Source organism: Oncorhynchus mykiss, chromosome 19 (genome assembly GCF_057628025.1).
Source record: "Oncorhynchus mykiss isolate SJ-2025 chromosome 19, ASM5762802v1, whole genome shotgun sequence".
Classification (NCBI taxonomy): Eukaryota; Metazoa; Chordata; class Actinopteri; order Salmoniformes; family Salmonidae; genus Oncorhynchus; species Oncorhynchus mykiss.
Genome location: NC_143040.1, coordinates 20,626,713 through 20,634,952, shown reverse-complemented (window position 1 = coordinate 20,634,952; position 8,240 = coordinate 20,626,713). Strand labels below are relative to the sequence as shown.

Below are 8,240 nucleotides of genomic sequence, written 5' to 3'. Positions count from 1 at the left end.
CTATTATAGCCTTGATCTCACTTTCAAAAGAGACAGCTCTTTGTAGCCATCATCCTTGGGCACAGAATTGAATTTGATCCAGTTGTTATGTGAACGACCTTGCGTGGTATACAGCACAGCCAGCATTTCAATGGTGCCCTATGCCGACCTCATATTTAGAACATGGTGATTCCGATCTATAGTCACCGTAGTCTCTCTATACTCCATTTTGTTTTTCATGGATTTAATCCACAGTAGCTATAAAGACAGAGGGTCTTATCGATCAATCCAATCTCATCTACATAACAGCGGCAAAGACAGAATCTATAAGGGTAAAGTTAGGGGGATAAGTATTCTCCAAAATATTAAATGAGGCACACCACCTTCAAAGCATACCACATCACTATTGATTTGCGCAACAGTCCTGTCCATATTAGCATTTCAGTCAGAGAATTCTCTTTCCTCCGCTCCACCATGGACTTTTTACTGGGATGTGTATGATGAATGCAGGCCTATGATGAATCCCTTCAAAGCCAGAGGCAGAAATAGGGGGTGTAGCCTCAGATGGTGAGCCCATGGTGTCCAAACGGTCCAATTGCAGCCCCCACAATGCTGCACTTTGATCAGGGTCGGTTGAGGTACGGCTGATTTAAACGCCCGCTTCTGGCTGTCACTACCGGCCGGGGGCTAGCTGAGAATTCTGGGTATTGATACCTGGTGGAAATCAGTGACGGGATGAAACTCCCCAAAGGACTGCATGGTGGAACAACTCTATTGCCAGCTTGTCTGGTACATACTCAGTATATATTAAGAGGAAAAACAGCAGGTGGGACGAAAATGCGGTAGAATATCATCAGAGAACACAAACAAGCAGACTCCTGTCCATTTTCACTGGCAGTAAGCATCACCTTTGAATACAGTACAGGTATATGCTGGCTTCTAGAAACGGATAAGTGTGCTAGGATGCAATTATGCAACTAGTGGCAATCTATTGCCTGTGGACTTGGAACCGTTTGATGCCACATTGGTCTAATGTAATACTGCACCTTGAAAGTGATGCACTCACCACTTCCCTCCGAGGGACCAGTGTTCCACCACAGGCACTGCCCACAGAGAAGAGGCTGTCACAGAGGTCCTTATGACAAGGGAAGGCAACTGCCATCTTGTTGTCAAGTTTCCCCAAAACATCCCAGCGTTTATTACTTCGGTTGGTTTCATTTCAATTAGCATCAACCAACAGTTAGCTGCATGCCTTCCTGTCTGTCAAAGAGTCTCTGGTAGCCTTGAAGTGTAGCAGTCCCAGCATTGCAGACATACAGTGCATTCGAAAAGTGGCCCAGCCAGAGCCTGGACTTGAACCCGAACGACCGATCTCTGGAGAGACCTGAAAATAGCTGTGCAGCGACGCTCCCCATGCAACCTGACAGAGCTTGAGAGGATCTGCAGAGAAGAATGGGAGAAACTCCCCAAATACAGGTGTGTCAAGCTTGTAGCGTCATACCCAAGAAGACGCCAAAGGTGATTCAACAAAGTACTGAGTAAAGGGTCTGAATACTTATGGAAATGTGAATATTGTAAATATTTCTGTTTATTATTTTAAATACATTTGCAAACATTTCTAAAAACAGTTTTTGCTTTGACATTATGGGGTATTGTGTGTAGCAAACAATTTAATCCATTTTAGAATAAGGTTGTAACGTAACACAATGTGGAAAAAGTCAAGGGGTCTGAATACTTTAGGAATGCACCGTAACGGCCCAGATGACAGGTTCTCGTGGGATGAATGTATGAAGAAATCGCTGTCCGACTAACACGGTAGTTTTGGCTCGAGCCCAAACTTTTTGACTACGAGCTTCAGAATTTTGTCAGATGCGGTCAACATCAATTGTTACCATCATCAGCCTCATCAATCACCATCATCAGCCTCATCAATCACCATCATCAGCCTCCTCAATCACCATCATCATCGTCCTGACCTTGCCAAAGCAGGGGGACTAAGGACAAAGTAACCTACATGACATATTAGAATAGAAACTCTGCAGTAAAACATCAGTAGTTTGTGTGCGTGTACTCACACACTTGCGTCACATCAATGAATAAAACACTACACGACCGTGGCTTTTCGAATTACCTGACATTATGTTACAATTTCCTGATGGAAAACTGAATCACTTCTACGGTATAGCATCAATATCCCGACATTTGCGGGGGAGAAAACGTCAGGTTGTCTTAAGCAGAACTTTGGTGTCAGCTTTTTAAAATGTAAGAGGGGAAAAAAATATCTGGCTGCTTTGATATTTTCAGCGAGCAGGAATCAAAGAGGTGATAAAGATAGTGTTTACTCCCAAATGGCACCCTATTCCCTTTAGAGTGCACTACTACACCCCATGAGGCTCTGGTCAGAAGTAGTGCACTTCTATAGAGTATAGGGAATAGGGTGCCATCTGGGATGCACAGTGTCTGTCAGAGCCAAACAAACAGAGGACAGGAAAAGAGAGGAGAGAAAATCACTGCCTGGCCATTAACAGGGTGAGTGGCATGAGAAATCGCTCTGTGTGCGTCGCTGGCTGGGCGATGTGCATCCTGGAGCCTGTCTGGGCGAGGCGATGTGCATCTTGGCTGTCACCTGGGCACCCCTGCTGGGAAGGATCTGACAGAGGAGATAAGGAGAGCACAGGGGAGAAATGTGGGTGTTTATACAAATGGTAGGCATGCCTCACATCCAAATGTAAAGAAGGTTGTGTAGGTTGGTGCTATGTAGGTCTGGAAAGCCTATCTGCTTCCGCCTGCATTGCATTTTTTTTTAAACATGTTCCAATGTATGGTAGAAGTCATACGTCTCATAATAATGGAGAAAGTCAAGACTTCAGTAAAAATCCCAAGGCAGACTTCAAATCAAATCACATTTTTCACCTTACAGTAAAATGCTTACTTATTGTATCCCTTAACCAACAATGCTTTAAGAAGTTAAGAAAAACGTGTTAAGTAAAAAATGTATAAGTAAAAGGAAAAAAATTAGATAAAAGTAACAAGTAATTAAACAGCAGCAGTAAAATAACTATAGCGACGCGATATACCAGTACAGAGTCGAGGTGCGGGGGCACCGGTTAATCGAGGTAATATGTACATGTAGGTAGAGTTAAAGTGACCTTGCATAGATAATAAACAGAGAGTAGCAGCAGCGTAAAAGAGGGGTCTGGGTAGCCCTTGGATTAGCTGTTCATGAGTCTTATGGCTTGGGGGTGGAAGCTGTTAAGAAGCCTTTTGGACCTAGACTTGTCTCTCCGGTACCGCTTGCCGTGCGGTAGCAGAGAGAACAGTCTATGACTAGGGTGGCTGGAGTCTTTGACAATTGTCAGAGCCATCCTCTGACACCGCCTTGGGACTTGGGAAATAAGTGTGATGAATAGCAAAAAGATGCATTGCAGAGCCTACTTTTGCCTGAGTCAGAGCTGCATTATCATTCAGCTGGGGTATTAGTTATAGCTTCAGGAAAGGGTTAGAGAAATATTCATTTGCTCCTCATGATTACTCACTCAAACCCAATGCTTTGGGGGTTATGAGGAAACAACACAAGGAAACCACAGTCAGTATACCAAATCACAACTATTTCTCAGTTTTACAAATGTAGGCAAGAAGAGCTCTCCAAAACCTTGTCTCAGACAGAGAACTTCTCTTGCTCTGTCACTGTGGCTGGGGGTAAAAATACCCAAACTCCCCAACTCTCAGAGAAATAACAGGTAGCACAAAGCTGAGCTATAGGGGAGAGCGGGGGAAGTTGAGCCAAAGGGGTATGTTGAGAAACCCGTGTTTCTAGGAAACCATACACAAAATTAATAAATTGACCAAAAAGGTCATCCTTTCATAGAGACAATGAAGAAAGAAACCACATGGAAAAAGTAGTAAGCAAGTTAGGTCTAAAAAAGTCAAATTAATTTATTGTGTTAGAGACTGCAGGTTCTGTTCTACCTGATAAATAATTGCACAAGCCTGGTGTCTCAGGTCTAAATCAGTCCCTGATTAGAGGAGAACAATAATAAGCAGTGGAACTGGCCCCCGAGGTCCAGAGTTGAGTTTGTTAGAGGTTTCATGACACTTGTATCTAAACCAAAGTAGATCATCTTAAGAGTGTTCTATACATCAGTTGGGGTCTCTATAAGCTTCAATATGAGGTCCTAAACCTAGCATGAAAGTGCATCCTTGTAGCTGGGTGGGCTAATAGTCAAAATGTTTGTCTTGGGGTAAGTTGAGCCAATGGCCATGAGGTAAGTTCAGCAAAATGAAGTGTTTTCTTCCAAAGGTGTAACGTAAGGCATTATCGCTGCGATATGAGGTAACAACTGGGCCTGGCATATGTTAAAATTTTGAAAAATTATTAAAAGACAAAAAGCAATTGTTTTGAATTGTGTTTGGGAAATAGAGATAGACATGTTTTTAAAAAGGTAGTAGTAATATTTCATTCAGTTCATTCAGTTAATTTACCCTGTCCCTCAGCTCAACTTACCACATACCCAGGGTAAATTGTGCCAAGACACCACTTTTTTTGGACAAGCTATATTTATATGAATTCTGATTATTTCCATGGATACACAACATCCTGAAATATATGTAGATATCTTTGTTAGGGCCTCCCGAGTGGTGCAGTGGTATAAGACACTGCATCGCAGTGCTAGCTGTGCCACTAGAGATTCTGGGTTCGAGTCCAGGCTCTGTCGCAGCCAGCCGCGACCGGGAGACCCATGGGGCGGCAAACAATTGGCCCAGCGTCGTCCGGGTTAGGGGAGGGTTTGGCCACCAGGGATGTCCTTGTCCCATCGTGCACTAGTGACTCCTGTGGCGAATACTATATTTCCCTTGACGGAGTGATGACGAATGTATTATTATATATTTTTTTACATTTAACCTTTATTTAACTAGGCAAGTCAGTTAAGAACAAATTCTTATTTGGAATGACAGCCTACCCTGGACAAACCCGGACGGCGCTTGGACAATTGTGCACCGCCCTATGATACTCCTAATCACGGCTGGATGTGATACAGCCTGGATTCGAACCAGGGACTGCGATGCAGTGCCTTAGACCACTGTGGCACTCATTTAATCCCACTCTCCCCTAGCAGCCATACTGAATAGCAATGAAGGAAGCAATGTGGTCAAAGGAACATTACTTCCAGATTCACAAGAGACAACCCACCCCTTCGGCTGTGAGAGATTGATTCCAACCTGCTACCTGCCTGGGACATTTCCACACAAATTGAATAGTACTAGCAAACCAAGAATGTGTCAGCCAGGCCCAGGAGTTATGCTGCTATAGGCTCACACCATGCTAGAAAATGAAAATAAATTGTGCATCGCATCTCGGGAATGTTTACCTCAGGCTATGGAGTATGCTATGGTGCAGCAAATCAACATTTGCACCATTCACACAGAGTGCCATGGTTTCAATATGGTCAGTGCTATTTGGGATCCTTGGGAAGTCCCTACCCTTTAACCCTCACCTAACCTAACCTAGCACGGACCGTTTAAATATAGGCTCATCGAGGCTGAACACAATTTGTTTAGAGCAGTTGCACTTAAGAAGTGTTATAAACTTCCGAATTAGGAGAGTCCATAAGTGAAAATACAGCCTGGACCCAGATCTGTTTGTGCGGACTTGGCGTGACTATGACTATAGTAGTTGGCAAGACGGCAGAAACAAATCAGGGACCAGGCTTGTCAAACTAGGGGGCCCTAAATGTATTCACTTCCTGAGCAAATACAGTCAATCATCAGTGTTGATGGTACATCAACATGTCATGTCACATCTGCAAAAATCCAGTGTTCACTCACTGTTCATGGGACTGTGCTCCCACCCATCCAGGACATCTACTTGAAACTGTGCCTGAGGATTTCTCGCAGCATCATCAAGGACCCCACACACGAGCTGTTCGCTCACGTCAAGCAGACGGTATCGGAGCATGAGGTCTGATACCAATCATGCCCAGAGACAGTTGCTATCAACAAACCATCAGGCTGCTGAACACGTGAACGGGACTGAACTCCTTGAACCGGACTGACCACCTGCACTGAGTCACAGCACCTTAGCACACATGCATGCACACCTCTTATTTACGATTGCTAAATACTGCACAATTTAAACACTTGCCCCCCAACCCCTGCCCCCCCCTCCCCAAAACACATGTAAATATTGTTATATACATTTTGCCTTCCTGTATTATGCCTATGCTAGAATGTTCATTCTATTTTACTGAGCCATTTACTTTATGTTTGAATTCTTATATTTTATTATTTCTTATTGTTGTTGGATTGTCGAGAAGGAACCTGCCAGTAATCATTTGGTTGGACAGTGTATACGGTGTGTATCCTGAACATACGACTAATAAAACCTGTTGTGGTTGGGTCTACACTGACTCGACACAGACAGGCTGCATCCCAATCCTCCACCCTTTCCCCAAAGTTTGTAACTGCACACTTCCCGTCATGGATTTAACAATGGTGGAAACTCCCTGCAGCCAACAACTTCACCAATCGAATGCTTTTAGATCCATGACAGATGTGTGCAAGTGTAAAGGGGTGGAACATCTGGACACACACACACACTAGCCAAAAAAGTCTTGCCAATATACAGTTGAAGTCAGAAGTTTACATACACTCCACAAATTTCTTGTTAACAAACTATAGTTTCGGCAAGTCGGTTAGGACATCTACTTTGTGCATGACACAAGTCATTTTTACAACAATTGTTACAGATTATTTCACTTATAATTCACGGTATTACAATTACTGTGGGTCAGATGTTTACATACACTAAGTTGACTGTGCCTTTAACAAGCTGGGAAAATTCCAGAAAATTCCATCATGGCTTTAGAAGTTTCTGATAGGCTAATTGGCATCATTTGAATCAATTGGAGGTGAACCTGTGGATGTATTTCAAGGCCTACCTTCAAACTCAGTGCCTCTTTGCTTGACATCATGGGAAAATCAAAAGAAATCAGCAAAGACCCCAGAAAAAAAATGTGTAGACCTCCACAAGTCTGGTTCATCCTTGGGAGCCATTTCCAAACGCCTGAAGGTACCACGTTCATCTGTACAAACAATAGTACGCAAGTATAAACACCATGGGACCACGCAGCCGTCATACGGCTCAGGAAGGAGACACGTTCTGTCTCCTAGAGATGAACATACCTTGGTGCGAAAAGTGCAAAACAATCCCAGAACAACAGCAAAGGACCTTGTTAAGATGCTGGAGGAAACAGGTACAAAAGTGGTGGTTTTGGTGGTAAAATGAGTCCTATATCGACATAACCTGAAAGGCTGCTCAGCAAGGAAGAATCCACTGCTCCAAAACTGCCATAAAAAAGCCAGACTACAGTTTACAACTGCACATGGGGACAAAGATTGTACTTTTTGGAGAAAAGTCCCCTGGTCTGATGAAACAAAACTGTTTGGCCATAATGACCATCATCATGTTTGGAGGGAAAAGGGGGAGGCTTGCAAGCCAAAGCACACCATCCCAACCGTGAAGCACGGGGGTGGCAGCATCATGTTGTGGGCTTTGCTGCAGGTGGGATTGGTGCACTTCACAAAATAGATGGCATGAGGTAGGAAAAGCATGTGGATATATTGAAGCAACATCTCAAGACATCAGTCAGGAAGTTAAAGCTTGGTTGCAAATGGGTCTTCCAAATGGACAATGACCCCAAGAATACACCCAAAGTTGTGGCAAAATGGCTTAAGGACAACAAAGTCAAGGTATTGGAGTGGCCATCAAAAAGTCCTGACCTCAAATTTGTGGGCAGAACTGAAAAAGCGTGTGTGAGCAAGGAGGCCTACAAATCTGACTCAGTTATACCAGCTCTGTCAGGAGGAATAAGCCAAAATTCACCCAACTTATTGTGGGAAGCTTGTGGAGGGCTACCTGAAACGTTTGACCAAAGTTAAACAATTTAAAGGCAATGTTACCAAATACTAATTGGGTGTATGTAAACTTCTGACCCACTGGAAATGTGATGAAAGAAATAAAAGCTGAAATAAATCATTCTCTACTATTATTCTGACATTTCACATTCTTAAAATAAAGTTGTGATCCTAACTGACTGAAGACAGGGAATTTTTAATAGGATTAAATGTCAGGAATTGTGAAAAACTGAGTTTAAGTATATTTGTTAAGGTGTATGTAAACTTCCAACTTCAACTGTACACTGAATAAAAATATAAACGCAACATGCAAAGTGTTGGTCCCATGTTTCATGAGCTGAAATAAA

The 8,240-nt window shown here is 43.2% G+C and overlaps 1 long non-coding RNA gene across 1 annotated transcript in view; it reads right to left on the bottom strand.

Moving 5' to 3' along the window:
• Positions 1-1,549: 1,549 nt before the first annotated feature.
• Positions 1,550-8,240, bottom strand: part of LOC149975111 (uncharacterized) — an 8,731-nt gene continuing 2,040 nt past the window's right edge. Inside the window, exon 2 of the long non-coding RNA XR_016488816.1 lies at positions 1,550-2,629. This is a non-coding gene — a long non-coding RNA (uncharacterized LOC149975111). The remainder of the gene's footprint in view (positions 2,630-8,240) is intronic.